The sequence below is a fragment of the Anolis sagrei genome, chromosome 12 (assembly GCF_037176765.1).
Source record: "Anolis sagrei isolate rAnoSag1 chromosome 12, rAnoSag1.mat, whole genome shotgun sequence".
NCBI lineage: Eukaryota > Metazoa > Chordata > Lepidosauria > Squamata > Dactyloidae > Anolis > Anolis sagrei.
The window spans coordinates 12,636,107-12,652,888 of record NC_090032.1 but is presented as its reverse complement, the minus strand read 5'-3'; the positions used below and the strand labels follow the sequence as shown (position 1 = coordinate 12,652,888).

At 37.2% G+C, this 16,782-nt stretch overlaps 1 long non-coding RNA gene across 1 annotated transcript; it reads right to left on the bottom strand.

Moving 5' to 3' along the window:
- Positions 1 to 14,742: 14,742 nt before the first annotated feature.
- LOC132766787 (uncharacterized) lies at positions 14,743 to 16,525 on the bottom strand. Its single transcript, XR_010910411.1, has 2 exons — positions 15,707 to 16,525; positions 14,743 to 15,060 (listed from the first exon to the last, which is right to left on the bottom strand). It is a non-coding gene; the product is annotated as an uncharacterized lncRNA (long non-coding RNA).
- Positions 16,526 to 16,782: the final 257 nt, after the last annotated feature.

The window sequence follows — 16,782 nt, the reverse complement described above, 5'->3', positions numbered from 1 at the left end:
CATTGCACCTCAATACTTTTGTATTTAATTGCATTGGTTTTGCATTCAATTTCCATTGCACCCCATTTCTTTTGCATTTATTTGCATTGGTTTTGCATTCTATTTCCATTGCACCCCATTTCTTTTGCATTTATTTGCATTGGTTTTGCATTCTATTTCCATTGCACCCCAATTCTTTTGAATTTATATGCACTGATTTTTCATTCTATTTCCATTGCACCCCAATTCTTTTGCATTTATTTGCATTGATTTTGCATTCTATTTCCATTGCACCCCAATACCTTTGAATTGACCATCATAGGTTTTGCAATTTATTTCCATTGCACCCCATTTATTTGCATAGGTTTTGCATTCTACTTTCATTGCACCCTAATACTTTCGCATTGACTTGCATATATTTTGCAATCTATTTCCATTGCACCCCAATACTTTTGAATTGACTTGCATTGGTTTTGCCTTCTATTTCCACTGCACCCCAATTCTTTTGTATTTATATGCACTGATTTTTCATTCTATTTCCATTGCACCCCAATCTTTTGCATTTATTTGCATTGGTCTTGTATTCTATTTCCATTGCACCCCAAAACTTTAGCATTTCCTTTTATTGATTTCGCATTCTATTTCCATTGCACCCCAATTCTTTTGCATTTATTTGCATTGATTTTGCATTCTATTTCCATTGCACCCCAATACCTTTGAATTGACCATCATAGGTTTGGCAATTTATTTCCATTGCACCCCATTTATTTGCATAGGTTTTGCATTCTACTTTCATTGCACCCTAATACTTTCGCATTGACTTGCATATATTTTGCAATCTATTTCCATTGCACCCCAATACTTTTGAATTGACTTGCATTGGTTTTGCCTTCTATTTCCACTGCACCCCAATTCTTTTGTATTTATATGCACTGATTTTTCATTCTATTTCCATTGCACCCCAATCTTTTGCATTTATTTGCATTGGTCTTGTATTCTATTTCCATTGCACCCCAAAACTTTTGCATTTCCTTTTATTGATTTTGCATTCTATTTCCATTGCACCCCAATTCTTTTGCATTTATTTGCATTGATTTTGCATTCTATTTCCATTGCACCCCAATACCTTTGAATTGACTATCATAGGTTTTGCAATTTATTTCCATTGCACCCCAATACTTTTGCATTTATTTGCATAGGTTTTGCATTCTACTTTCATTGCACCCTAATACTTTCGCATTGACTTGCATTGATTTTGCAATCTATTTCCATTGCACCCCAATACTTTTGAATTGACTTGCATTGGTTTTGCATTCTATTTCCACTGCACCCCAATTCTTTTGTATTTATATGCACTGATTTTTCATTCTATTTCCATTGCACCCCAATTCTTTTGCGTTCATTTGCATTGCTTTTGCATTCTATTTTCATTGCACCCCAATACTTTTGCATTTCCTTGCATTGATTTTACATTCTATTTCCATTGCACCCCAATACTTTTGCATTTATTTGCATTTATTTTGCATTCTATTTCCATTGCACCCCAATACTTTTGCATTTTCTTGCATTGATTTTGCATTCTATTTCCATTGCACCCCAATACTTTTGCATTTATTTGCATTGATTTTGCATTCTATTTCCATTGCAACCTAATACTTTTGCATTTATTTGCATTGATTTTGTATCCTATTTACATTGCACCCCAATACTTTTGCAATGATTTTGCATTCTATTTCCATTGCATTCCAATACTTTTGCATTTACATGTATTGATTTTGCATTCTACATCCATTGCACCCCAATTCTTTGCATTGACTTGCTTGATTTTGCCTTCTATTTTCATTGCACCCCAATTCTTTTGCATTTATTTGCATTGGTCTTGCATTCTGTTTCCATTGCACTCCAATACTTTTGCATTTCCTTGCATTGATTTTGCATTCTATTTCCATTGCACCACTATACTTTTCCATTTACTTGCACTTATTTTGCATTCTATGTCCATTACACCCCAATACTTTTGCATTTCCTTGCACTGATTATGCATTGTATTTCCATTGCACCCAATTCTCTTGCATTTATTTGCCATGGTTTTGCAGTCTGTTTCCATTGCACCACAATACTTTTGCATTTATTTTCATTGATTTTGCAATCTATTTTCATTGCACCACTATACTTTTGATTTTATTTGTATTGATTTTGCATTCCATTTCCATAGCACCCCAATTCGTTTGCATTTACTTGCATTGATAATGCATTCTATTTCCATTGCACCCCAATACTTTTGTATTGACTTGCACTGATTTTGCATTCTATTTCCATTGCACCCCAATACTTTTGAATTGACTTGCATTGGTTTTGCATCTATTTCCATTGCACCCCAATTCTTTTGCATTTATTTGCATTAGTCTTGAATTCTATTTCCATTGCACCCCAATACTTTTGCATTTACTTGTATTGATTTTGCATTCTATTTCCATTGCACCCCAATTCTTTTGCATTTATTTGCATTGGTCTTGAATTCTATTTGCATTGCACCCCAATACTTTTGCATTTACTTGTATTGATTTTTCATTCTATTTCCATTGCACCCCAATACTTTTGCAATTACTTGTATTGATTTTGCATTCTATTTCCATTGCACCCCAATACTTTTGCATTTCCTTGCATTGATTTTGCATTCTATTTCCATTGCACCCCAATACTTTTGCATTTCCTTGCATTGATTTTGCATTCTATTTCCGTTGCACCCCAATACTTTTGTATTTCCTTGCATTGATTTTGCATTCTATTTCCGTTGCACCCCATTTTTTTTTGCATTTATTTGCATTGGTTTTGCATTCTATTTCAACTCCACCCCAATTCTTTTGAATTTAAATGGACTGATTTTTCATTCTATTTCCATTGCACCCCAATACTTTTGTATTGACTTGCACTGATTTTGCAATTTATTTCCATTGCACCCCAATACTTTTGCAATTACTTTCATTGATTTTGCATTCAATTTCCATTGTACCCCAATTCTTTTGCGTTCATTTGCATTGCTTTTGCATTCTATTTCCATTGCACCCCAATACTTTTGCATTTTCTGGCATTGATTTTGCATTCTATTTCCATTGCACCCCAATTCTTTTGAATTTATATGCACTGATCTTTTATTCTATTTCCATTGCACCCCAATTCTTTTGCATTTATTTGCAATGATTTTGCATTCTATTTCCATTGCACCCCAATACCTTTGAATTGACTATCATAGGTTTTGCAATTTATTTCCATTGCACCCCAATACTTTTGCATTTATTTGCATAGGTTTTGCATTCTACTTTCATTGCACCCTAATACTTTCGCATTGACTTGCATTGATTTTGCAATCTTTTTCCATTGCACCCCAATTCTTTTGCATTTATTTGCATTGGTCTTGAATTCTATTTCCATTGCACCCCAATTCTTTTGCATTTATTTGCATTAGTCTTGAATTCTATTTCCATTGCACCCCAATACTTTTGCAATTACTTGTATTGATTATGCATTCTATTTCCATTGCACCCCAATACTTTTGCATTTATTTGCATTGGTTTTGCATTCTATTTCCATTGCACCCCAATTCTTTTGCATTTCCTGGCATTGATTTTGCATTCTATTTCCATTGCACCCCAATACCTTTGAATTGACTATCATAGGTTTTGCAATTTATTTCCATTGTACCCCAATACTTTTGCATTTATTTGCATAGGTTTTGCATTCTACTTTCATTGCACTCTAATACTTTCGCATTGACTTGCATTGATTTTGCAATCTTTTTCCATTGCACCCCAATACTTTTGAATTGATTTGCATTGGTTTTGCATTCTATTTCCATTGCACCCCAATTCTTTTGCCTTTATTTGCATTGGTCTTGAATTCTATTTCCATTGCACCCCAATACTTTTGCATTTACGTGTATTGATTTTGCATTCTATTTCCATTGCACCCCAATACTTTTGCAATTACTTTCATTGATTTTGCATTCTATTTCCATTGCACCCTAATACTTTTGCATTTACTTGCACTGATTATGCATTCTATTTCCATTGCACCCATTCTTTTGCATTTATTTGCATTGGTCTTGCATTCTGTTTCCATTGCACCCAATTCCTTTGCATTTATTTGCCATGGTTTTGCAGTCTGTTTCCATTGCACCACAATACTTTTGCATTTATTTTCATTGATTTTGCAATCTATTTTCATTGCACCACTATGCTTTTGATTTTGTTTGTATTGATTTTGCATTCCATTTCCATAGCACCCCAATTCGCTTGCATTTATTTGCATTGATAATGCATTCTATTTCCATTGCACCCCAATACTTTTGTATTGACTTGCACTGATTTTGCATTCTATTTCCATAGCACCCCAATACTTTTGAATTGACTTTCATATGTTGTGCAATTTATTTCCATTGCACCCCAATACTTTTGTATTGACTTTCATATGTTTTGCAATTTATTTACATTACACCTCAATTCGTTTGCATTCATTTGCATTGATATTGCATTCTATTTCATTGCACCCCAATACTTTTGCAATTACTTTCATTGATTTTGCATTCTATTTCCATTGCACCCCAATTCTTTTGCGTTCATTTGCATTGCTTTTGCATTCTATTTCCATTGCACCCCAATACTTTTGCATTTTCTGGCATTGATTTTGCATTCTATTTCCATTGCACCCCAATTCTTTTGAATTTATATGCACTGATCTTTTATTCTATTTCCATTGCACCCCAATTCTTTTGCATTTATTTGCATTGATTTTGCATTCTATTTCCATTGCACCCCAATACCTTTGAATTGACTATCATAGGTTTTGCAATTTATTTCCATTGCACCCCAATACTTTTGCATTTATTTGCATAGGTTTTGCATTCTACTTTCATTGCACCCTAATACTTTCGCATTGACTTGCATTGATTTTGCAATCTTTTTCCATTGCACCCCAATACTTTTGAATTGACTTGCATTGGTTTTGCATTCTATTTCCATTGCACCCCAATTCTTTTGCATTTATTTGCATTAGTCTTGAATTCTATTTCTATTGCACCCCAATACTTTTGCATTTACTTGTATTGATTTTGCATTCTATTTCCATTGCACCCCAATTCTTTTGCATTTATTTGCATTGGTCTTGAATTCTATTTCCATTGCACCCCAATACTTTTGCAATTACTTGTATTGATTTTGCATTCTATTTCCATTGCACCCCAATACTTTTGCAATTACTTGTATTGATTTTGCATTCTATTTCCATTGCACCCCAATACTTTTGCATTTCCTTGCATTGATTTTGCATTCTATTTCCATTGCACCTTAATACTTTTGTATTTATTTGCATTGGTTTTGCATTCTATTTCCATTGCACCCCATTTCTTTTGCATTTATTTGCATTGGTTTTGCATTCCTTTTCCATTGCACCCCATTTCTTTTGCATTTATTTGCATTGGTTTTGCATTCTATTTGAACTGCACCCCTATTTTTTTGAATTTATATGCACTGATTTTTCATTCTATTTCCATTGCACCCCAATTCTTTTCCATCTATTTGCATTGATTTTGCATTCTATTTCCATTGCACCCCAATATCTTTGAATTGACCATCATAGGTTTTGCAATTTATTTCCATTTCACCCCAATACTTTTGCATTTATTTGCATAGGTTTTGCATTCTACTTTCATTGCACCCTAATACTTTCGCATTGACTTGCATTGATTTTGCAATCTTTTTGCATTGCACCCCAATACTTTTGAATTGACTTGCATTGGTTTTGCATTCTATTTCCATTGCACCCCAATACTTTTGCATTTCCTTGCATAGATTTTGCATTCTATTTCCATTGCACCTCAATACTTTTGTATTTAATTGCATTGGTTTTGCATTCAATTTCCATTGCACCCCATTTCTTTTGCATTTATTTGCATTGGTTTTGCATTCTATTTCCATTGCACCCCATTTCTTTTGCATTTATTTGCATTGGTTTTGCATTCTATTTCCACTCCACCCCTATTTTTTTGAATTTATATGCACTGATTTTTCATTCTATTTCCATTGCACCCCAATTCTTTTCCATCTATTTGCATTGATTTTGCATTCTATTTCCATTGCACCCCAATATCTTTGAATTGACCATCATAGGTTTTGCAATTTATTTCCATTGCACCCCAATACTTTTGCATTTATTTGCATAGGTTTTGCATTCTACTTTCATTGCACCCTAATACTTTCGCATTGACTTGCATTGATTTTGCAATCTTTTTGCATTGCACCCCAATACTTTTGAATTGACTTGCATTGGTTTTGCATTCTATTTCCATTGCACCCCAATACTTTTGCATTTCCTTGCATTGATTTTGCATTCTATTTCCATTGCACCTCAATACTTTTGTATTTAATTGCATTGGTTTTGCATTCAATTTCCATTGCACCCCATTTCTTTTGCATTTATTTGCATTGGTTTTGCATTCTATTTCCATTGCACCCCATTTCTTTTGCATTTATTTGCATTGGTTTTGCATTCTATTTCCATTGCACCCCAATTCTTTTGAATTTATATGCACTGATTTTTCATTCTATTTCCATTGCACCCCAATTCTTTTGCATTTATTTGCATTGATTTTGCATTCTATTTCCATTGCACCCCAATACCTTTGAATTGACCATCATAGGTTTTGCAATTTATTTCCATTGCACCCCATTTATTTGCATAGGTTTTGCATTCTACTTTCATTGCACCCTAATACTTTCGCATTGACTTGCATATATTTTGCAATCTATTTCCATTGCACCCCAATACTTTTGAATTGACTTGCATTGGTTTTGCCTTCTATTTCCACTGCACCCCAATTCTTTTGTATTTATATGCACTGATTTTTCATTCTATTTCCATTGCACCCCAATCTTTTGCATTTATTTGCATTGGTCTTGTATTCTATTTCCATTGCACCCCAAAACTTTAGCATTTCCTTTTATTGATTTCGCATTCTATTTCCATTGCACCCCAATTCTTTTGCATTTATTTGCATTGATTTTGCATTCTATTTCCATTGCACCCCAATACCTTTGAATTGACCATCATAGGTTTGGCAATTTATTTCCATTGCACCCCATTTATTTGCATAGGTTTTGCATTCTACTTTCATTGCACCCTAATACTTTCGCATTGACTTGCATATATTTTGCAATCTATTTCCATTGCACCCCAATACTTTTGAATTGACTTGCATTGGTTTTGCCTTCTATTTCCACTGCACCCCAATTCTTTTGTATTTATATGCACTGATTTTTCATTCTATTTCCATTGCACCCCAATCTTTTGCATTTATTTGCATTGGTCTTGTATTCTATTTCCATTGCACCCCAAAACTTTTGCATTTCCTTTTATTGATTTTGCATTCTATTTCCATTGCACCCCAATTCTTTTGCATTTATTTGCATTGATTTTGCATTCTATTTCCATTGCACCCCAATACCTTTGAATTGACTATCATAGGTTTTGCAATTTATTTCCATTGCACCCCAATACTTTTGCATTTATTTGCATAGGTTTTGCATTCTACTTTCATTGCACCCTAATACTTTCGCATTGACTTGCATTGATTTTGCAATCTATTTCCATTGCACCCCAATACTTTTGAATTGACTTGCATTGGTTTTGCATTCTATTTCCACTGCACCCCAATTCTTTTGTATTTATATGCACTGATTTTTCATTCTATTTCCATTGCACCCCAATTCTTTTGCGTTCATTTGCATTGCTTTTGCATTCTATTTTCATTGCACCCCAATACTTTTGCATTTCCTTGCATTGATTTTACATTCTATTTCCATTGCACCCCAATACTTTTGCATTTATTTGCATTTATTTTGCATTCTATTTCCATTGCACCCCAATACTTTTGCATTTTCTTGCATTGATTTTGCATTCTATTTCCATTGCACCCCAATACTTTTGCATTTATTTGCATTGATTTTGCATTCTATTTCCATTGCAACCTAATACTTTTGCATTTATTTGCATTGATTTTGTATCCTATTTACATTGCACCCCAATACTTTTGCAATGATTTTGCATTCTATTTCCATTGCATTCCAATACTTTTGCATTTACATGTATTGATTTTGCATTCTACATCCATTGCACCCCAATTCTTTGCATTGACTTGCTTGATTTTGCCTTCTATTTTCATTGCACCCCAATTCTTTTGCATTTATTTGCATTGGTCTTGCATTCTGTTTCCATTGCACTCCAATACTTTTGCATTTCCTTGCATTGATTTTGCATTCTATTTCCATTGCACCACTATACTTTTCCATTTACTTGCACTTATTTTGCATTCTATGTCCATTACACCCCAATACTTTTGCATTTCCTTGCACTGATTATGCATTGTATTTCCATTGCACCCAATTCTCTTGCATTTATTTGCCATGGTTTTGCAGTCTGTTTCCATTGCACCACAATACTTTTGCATTTATTTTCATTGATTTTGCAATCTATTTTCATTGCACCACTATACTTTTGATTTTATTTGTATTGATTTTGCATTCCATTTCCATAGCACCCCAATTCGTTTGCATTTACTTGCATTGATAATGCATTCTATTTCCATTGCACCCCAATACCTTTGAATTGACTATCATAGGTTTTGCAATTTATTTCCATTGCACCCCAATACTTTTGCATTTATTTGCATAGGTTTTGCATTCTACTTTCATTGCACCCTAATACTTTCGCATTGACTTGCATTGATTTTGCAATCTTTTTCCATTGCACCCCAATTCTTTTGCATTTATTTGCATTGGTCTTGAATTCTATTTCCATTGCACCCCAATTCTTTTGCATTTATTTGCATTAGTCTTGAATTCTATTTCCATTGCACCCCAATACTTTTGCAATTACTTGTATTGATTATGCATTCTATTTCCATTGCACCCCAATACTTTTGCATTTATTTGCATTGGTTTTGCATTCTATTTCCATTGCACCCCAATTCTTTTGCATTTCCTGGCATTGATTTTGCATTCTATTTCCATTGCACCCCAATACCTTTGAATTGACTATCATAGGTTTTGCAATTTATTTCCATTGTACCCCAATACTTTTGCATTTATTTGCATAGGTTTTGCATTCTACTTTCATTGCACTCTAATACTTTCGCATTGACTTGCATTGATTTTGCAATCTTTTTCCATTGCACCCCAATACTTTTGAATTGATTTGCATTGGTTTTGCATTCTATTTCCATTGCACCCCAATTCTTTTGCCTTTATTTGCATTGGTCTTGAATTCTATTTCCATTGCACCCCAATACTTTTGCATTTACGTGTATTGATTTTGCATTCTATTTCCATTGCACCCCAATACTTTTGCAATTACTTTCATTGATTTTGCATTCTATTTCCATTGCACCCTAATACTTTTGCATTTACTTGCACTGATTATGCATTCTATTTCCATTGCACCCATTCTTTTGCATTTATTTGCATTGGTCTTGCATTCTGTTTCCATTGCACCCAATTCCTTTGCATTTATTTGCCATGGTTTTGCAGTCTGTTTCCATTGCACCACAATACTTTTGCATTTATTTTCATTGATTTTGCAATCTATTTTCATTGCACCACTATGCTTTTGATTTTGTTTGTATTGATTTTGCATTCCATTTCCATAGCACCCCAATTCGCTTGCATTTATTTGCATTGATAATGCATTCTATTTCCATTGCACCCCAATACTTTTGTATTGACTTGCACTGATTTTGCATTCTATTTCCATAGCACCCCAATACTTTTGAATTGACTTTCATATGTTGTGCAATTTATTTCCATTGCACCCCAATACTTTTGTATTGACTTTCATATGTTTTGCAATTTATTTACATTACACCTCAATTCGTTTGCATTCATTTGCATTGATATTGCATTCTATTTCATTGCACCCCAATACTTTTGCAATTACTTTCATTGATTTTGCATTCTATTTCCATTGCACCCCAATTGTTTTGCGTTCATTTGCATGGCTTTTGCATTCTATTTCCATTGCACCCCAATACTTTTGCATTTCCTGGCATTGATTTTGCATTCTATTTCCATTGCACCCCAATTCTTTTTAATTTATATGCACTGATTTTTCATTCTATTTCCATTGCACCCCAATTCTTTTTCATTTATTTGCATTGATTTTGCATTCTATTTCCATTGCACCCCAATACCTTTGAATTGACTATCATAGGTTTTGCAATTTATTTCCATTGCACCCCAATACTTTTGCATTTCCTTGCATTGCTTTTGCATTCTATTTCCATTGCACCCCAATACTTTAGTATTTATTTGCATTCAATTTCCATTGCAACCCATTTCTTTTGCATTTATTTGCATTGGTTTTGCATTCTATTTCCATTCCACCCCAATTCTTTTAAATTTATATGCACTGATTTTTCATTCTATTTCCATTGCACCCCAATTCTTTTGCATTTATTTGCATTGATATTGCATTCTATTTCCATTGCACCCCAATACTTTTGAATTGACTTTCATATGTTTTGCAATTTATTTCCATTGCACCCCAATACTTTTGCATTTATTTGCATAGGTTTTGCATTCTACTTTCATTGCACCCCAATGCTTTTGCGTTCATTTGCATTGCTTTTGCATTCTATTTCCATTGCACCCTAATACTTTCGCATTGACTTGCATTGATTTTGCAATCTATTTCCAATGCACCCCAATACTTTTCAATTGACTTGTATTGATTTTGCATTCTATTTCCATTGCACCTCTATACTTTTGCATTTATTTTCATTGATTTTGCATTCTATTTCCATTGCACCCCCATTCATTTGCATTTATTTGCACTGGTTTTGCATTCTATTTCTTTTGCACCCCAATACCTTTGCATTTACTTGCACTGATTTTGCATTCAATTTCCATTGCACCCAATACTTTTCCCTCTATTTGCATTGTTTTTGCATTTTGTTTCCATTCCACCACAATACTTTTGCATTTATTTGCATTGATTATGCATTCTATTTCCATTGCACCCCAATACTTTTGCATTTTCTTGCACTGATTATGCATTCTGTTTCCATTGCACCCCAAAACCTTTGCTTCTATTTGTATTGATTGTGCATTCCATTTCCATTGCACCCCAATTCCTTTCCATTTATTTGCATTGGTGTTGCATTCTATTTCCATTGCACCACAATACTTTTGCATTTTTTGCATTGATTTTGCATTCTATTTCCTTTGCACCCCAATACTTTTGCATTTTCTTGCATTGCTTTTGCATTCTATTTCCATTGCACCCCAATACTTTTGCATTTATTTGCATTGTTTTTGTATCCTATTTACATTGCACCCCAATACTTTTGCATTGATTTTGCATTCTATTTCCATTGCACCCCAATACTTTTGCATTTTCTTGCATTGATTTTGCATTATATTTGCATTGCACCCCAATTCTTTTGCAATTATTTGCAACGATTTTGCATTCTATTTCCATTGCACCCCAATACTTTTGCATTTATTTGCATTGATTTTGCATTCTATTTCCCTTGCACCTCTATACTTTTGCATTTATTTTCATTGATTTTGCATTCTATTTCCATTGCACCCCCATTCATTTGCGTTTATTTGCATTGGTTTTGCATTCTATTTCTTTTGCACCCCAATACATTTGCATTCACTTGCACTGATTTTGCATTCAATTTCCATTGCACCCAATTCTTTTCCCTCTATTTGCATTGTTTTTGCATTTTGTTTCCATTCCACCACAATACTTTTGCATTTATTTGTATTGATTATGCATTCTATTTCCATTGCACGCAATTCTTTTGCATTTACTTGCACTGATTATGCATTCTGTTTCCATTGCACCCCAATACTTTTGCATTTTCTTGCATTGATTTTGCATTATATTTGCATTGCACCCCAATTCTTTTGGAATTATTTGCATTCTATTTCCATTGCACCACAATACTTTTGCATTTTTTGCATTGATTTTGCATTCTATTTCCATTGCACCCCAATTCTTTTGAATTTACTTGCATTGATTTTGCATTCTATTTCCATTTCTCCCCAATATTTTTGCATTGACTTGCATAGGTTTGCATTCTTTTTCCATTACACCCTAATACTTTTGCATTTATTTCATAGAATCATAGAATCAAAGAGTTGGAAGAGACCTCATGGGCCATCCAGTCCAACCCCTTGCCAAGAAGCAGGAATATTGCATTCAAATCACCCCTGACAAATGGCCATCCAGCCTCTGCTTAAAAGCTTCCAAAGAGGGAACTCTCTCCGGGGCAGAGAGTTCCACTGCCGAACGGCTCTCACAGTCAGGAAGTTCTTCCTAATGTTCAGATGGAATCTCCTCTCTTGTAGTTTGAAGCCATTGTTCCATGTCCTAGTCTCCAAGGAAGCAGAAAACAAGCTTGCTCCCTCCTCCCGGTGGCTTCCTCTCACATATTTATACATGGCTATCATATCTCCTCTCAGCCTTCTCTTCTTCAGGCTAAACATGCCCAGTTCCCTAAGCCGCTCCTCATAGGGCTTGTTCTCCAGACCCTTGATCATTTTAGTCGCCCTCCTCTGGACACATTCCAGCTTGTCAATATCTCTCTTGAATTGTGGTGCCCAGAATTGGACACAATATTCCAGATGTGGTCTAACCAAAGCAGAATAGAGGGGTAGCATTACTTCCTTAGATCTAGACACTATGCTCCTATTGATGCAGGCCAAAATCCCATTGGCTTTTTTTGCCGCCACATCACATTGTTGGCTTATGTTTAACTTGTTGTCCACGAGGACTCCAAGATCTTTTTCACAAGTACTGCTCTCGAGCCAGGCGTCACCCATTCTGTATTGTAGCAGACCTTTTGCCCAATTGGGCCCTCAGCCAAAAGCTTGGCTTGGCAACCGGTGAGCGAGCGCAGGCAGAATCAAGAGGACGGACAACGTGATTCATCCAAAGAAAAGCAGTTTACTGAATTTCAAGCAGCTGTGAGAGGTCTCTTCCAAACACAACGAGGCGTCTCTAAGGAAGCGACCCCCTCTAGTGGGCTTAACCCCTTATATACAGTTTGGAGAAATGAAAGTTTTCATTTCCCTGAAATCAGGTGCTTTCCGGGAAATCACATGGTTCCCTATAGGGGCTGCACTCTGCACTCAACTTTTGCACACGGGACCCGCACTCAACCTTTGCACACGGGACCCCCCCCCCCTCACCTTCCTTATTTGGTAATACATCCGCCTTATTCTCATTTTCACAACAATAAGGCTGCCTCATTTCCCCGTTTTCTTTTTTGCTAAGCGTTTTACAAAAGCGAAAGCAAATCAGCAAAGGTTATTATGGGTCCCTCCAACTTTTCCTCTGGATGAGGCCTATCTTTTCTATTGGCGTTACTTGCATTATACACTTTTGGCAGGCTTGGAGCATAATTGGAAAACAACATATTAGCAATAGAAAAATGAAACAGCATAATATAATTATAAACATCAACTCTTTGAGCCATGATATTGAAGGGATCCAAGATGTCAGCCACGAAAAAGGTTTCCACCCATCTTCTTTTACATTATGATTTACTAATTCTTGTAATTTTTCTAAATCATCTTCAATCGTTTGGTTGAGATCATGAAATTGAACCACACAATGGCCCTTTATTATAGAACAGAATCCTCCTTTTGCTGCCAGCAGATAATCCAGGGCCAACCTGTGTTGCAATAACATCTGGCTCAACTCTTCAATTTCAGATTGCAATTGTTTAACTATCTTCCCGGTGGCATTTATGCTTTTCTCTAACCTACACGTGAGCCCTAGAATACTTTTTCTATTCTCTTGGGCAATTATACCTGGGTAGGATCCGAGAGTCAGGACTCCTGTTATCAATCCCCCCCCCCCACCCGTGAGCCCTCAGTGTCAGACAAGGCAGAGTTTATGATCACTTCATCTGAACACTAAAGGCGCCACGGGTTGTAGGGACCTTCGAAGCCTTGTGAGGGTTTTGGGGTGTCTGAGAACTCTCACAGGGAATGTTAAATATCCTACCCCAACACACTGGTATCTTCCCGGATGGTAATTGGTGGCCCATTTGTCAAAGAAAAACCACATATTAGGATCTCTAATTTGCCATCCTGAACAAATACTACCACCACTATTCAAGGTAGTGTAATTTGAATCAAACATTGGATATTCGGGGTACAGTTCTTTCCAATCTGTTTCTGCCAAATTTTGTCTATTGGTATAGGTAGAATTATGGGTTCCATGTAGATAGAACCTATCTGTGCAGTGAGTATAATTCTTTAACCCTATTAGGAAGGCTTTTCTGCATTCCCAATCTCTCCACCTTTGATTCCATGTACCCTTATTTCCACAAAAAAACACATTCCTCGCGTAGTGGCAGTGTACCTTATTCGTCTAAACCTAGTTTGATTTAGTCCATCAGGAACCTGGGAAAACATGGTGGGATTTTGAATACTTCCTTGCAATCCCCCAAGCACCACCTGAGGGTCTTCTATTAGTGCTGGGAGGAAAGACAAATCACCTATTTTTTCTGGATGTTCATATATAAGAGACACATCTTTACCATGTTGGGCAAACATAAGTCTTGCATGTTCTTTTAGCCAATTTCCCTGTATCACAGTGATCATATTTATGAGCATTAGGAACCCAAATACTGTCCGAACTCCTGTTGGTTTTCTGGTTCCTCCTCCTCCCCTTCCCATCACACTGTCTTTCCACCACTTCCAGGATAGTGCTTTTGTTGGGCCACACTGCGACATACTTGACCTTCGACGTTCTGTTGTACCCGATGGGGTCAGCTTCATGGCCTTGTTGACCCCGTAGGGGGTTGCCGGACGATCCTGAGTCTCAGGTCACTCTGATCCGCTTTTTCCACTTTCCACACAGGGGGCGCCAACTTGGCATGGGTGTAATGTATCCAAGGTTTGACTTCCTTCACTTTGATGGTGGTAGGGGTTGATAACAGCACAGTATAGGGTCCTCTCCACTTTGGTCCAAGCGGGTCAATCTTCCACTCCTTGATGAGCACTTCGTCACCTGGCGAAAAACAATGCAAAGGTGTGGTAGGATAAGGTGGGCTCAGTTCTGACGTATATTGAGCTATTTGTTCTATCTGTCCATCCAGAGCTTGCAACTGTTGAATCGTCTGTTTGTCTCCAATCACATGTTGGTCTCCCCCTTTGTTTATTATTGACCTTAAATTTAGTCGTGGCCTTCCATACAGTCTCTCATAGGGGGTCAGACCTGTTCTTTTGTGGGGGGTACATCTTATTCTCAATAGCACCATGGGCAGCACTGCAGTCCATCCCAGCCCTGTCTCTTGGCAGGTTTTTGATATAGCATTCTTTATAGTCCGATTCATTCTTTCAACTTTTGCTGACGACTGGGGTCTATAGGCACAATGTAATTTCCACTTGGTGCCCAATATTTGGCACAGTCCCTGAACTACCTTGTGTACATAGGCTGGACCGTTATCAGATCCTATTTCCAATGGTATTCCAAACCTTGGAATTATGTCTCTCAACAGTGCCCTAGAAACTTCTACCGCCTTCTCAGTACGGGTCAGGTATGCCTCTACCCACCCAGTATAAGTGTCCACAAAAACAAGCAAATATTTGTAGCCCTTTTGTGGAGGCAGTTCAGTGAAATCAGTCAAAATTGCCTCGAACGGAATGTTGCCTACATGTTGAACTCCTGGGGGCTTTAAGGGTCCTTCTCGAGGGTTATTCTTGGCGCAGGTCCAGCACCTGCGTGCAGCCGCTGCCGTTAAGCTATGGAGCCCATCGATGTACATCTGTCGTCCCAACAATGCTGCCAGGGCCGTCTTACCCAGGTGTGTAGTGTAATGCATGTGTCGGACTATGTGCCACGCCATGTCCTTAGGGACGTAGATGCGGTTATCTGGCATCACGATGACCTCTCCCTTCCATTTTCCTTTTTCCCCCAAGGCCCAATTCTCCTCCTCTTGTGTATATGCAAACTTTTCTAATGGGGGGTCCTCTAATGCAGTTGCAGTCAGCAGGCACTGCTTATTGCGGGGGTGTTTTGCTGCCTCCCTTGCGGTCAAATCAGCTAACCTATTTCCTTGCGTAACTGGATCTTCTCCCCTCTGGTGTCCCTTACAATGCATTACAGCAACCCGATCCGGTTCCCAAACCGCCTCCAGAAGGGCCACAATCTCAGCTGCATTCTTAACGCCCTTTCCAGCTGACGTAAGGAGTCCCTGCTCCTTGTACAAAGCTCCATGGGCATGAAGCGTAGTAAAAGCGTACTTTGAATCCGTGTAGACATTGACCCGCTTTCCTTTTGCCAACTGCAGTGCCCTGGTGAGGCTATCAACTCAGCCCGCTGAGCGGAGGTTCCCGGAGGGAGCGACTCTGCTTCCAAAATCTCTCCCCCACCCCTGCACCACCGCATACCCTGCACGCCTCTCACCATTCTCCACGAAGCTGCTGCCATCTGTGAATAGGGTCATGTCTATGTTGGACATTGGTACGTCTTTTAAATATACCTGTTCCATCACCTGAATGCACTGGTGGACCATTTCCTCCCCCGGGGCAGGCAACAAGGTAGCCGGATTCAGGGTGGCACAAGTTGCTAGGGTTACCATCGGGTTGTCACATAACACCCCCTCATACTTAGTCAGTCTCTCTGTGAGCCAGCGTGGTCCCTTGGTGTCTAACAGTGCCTTCACATGGTGTGGTACCTTTACGACCAGTAGCTGCCCTAAAGTCAATTTGTTTGCTTCTTTTATTAAAT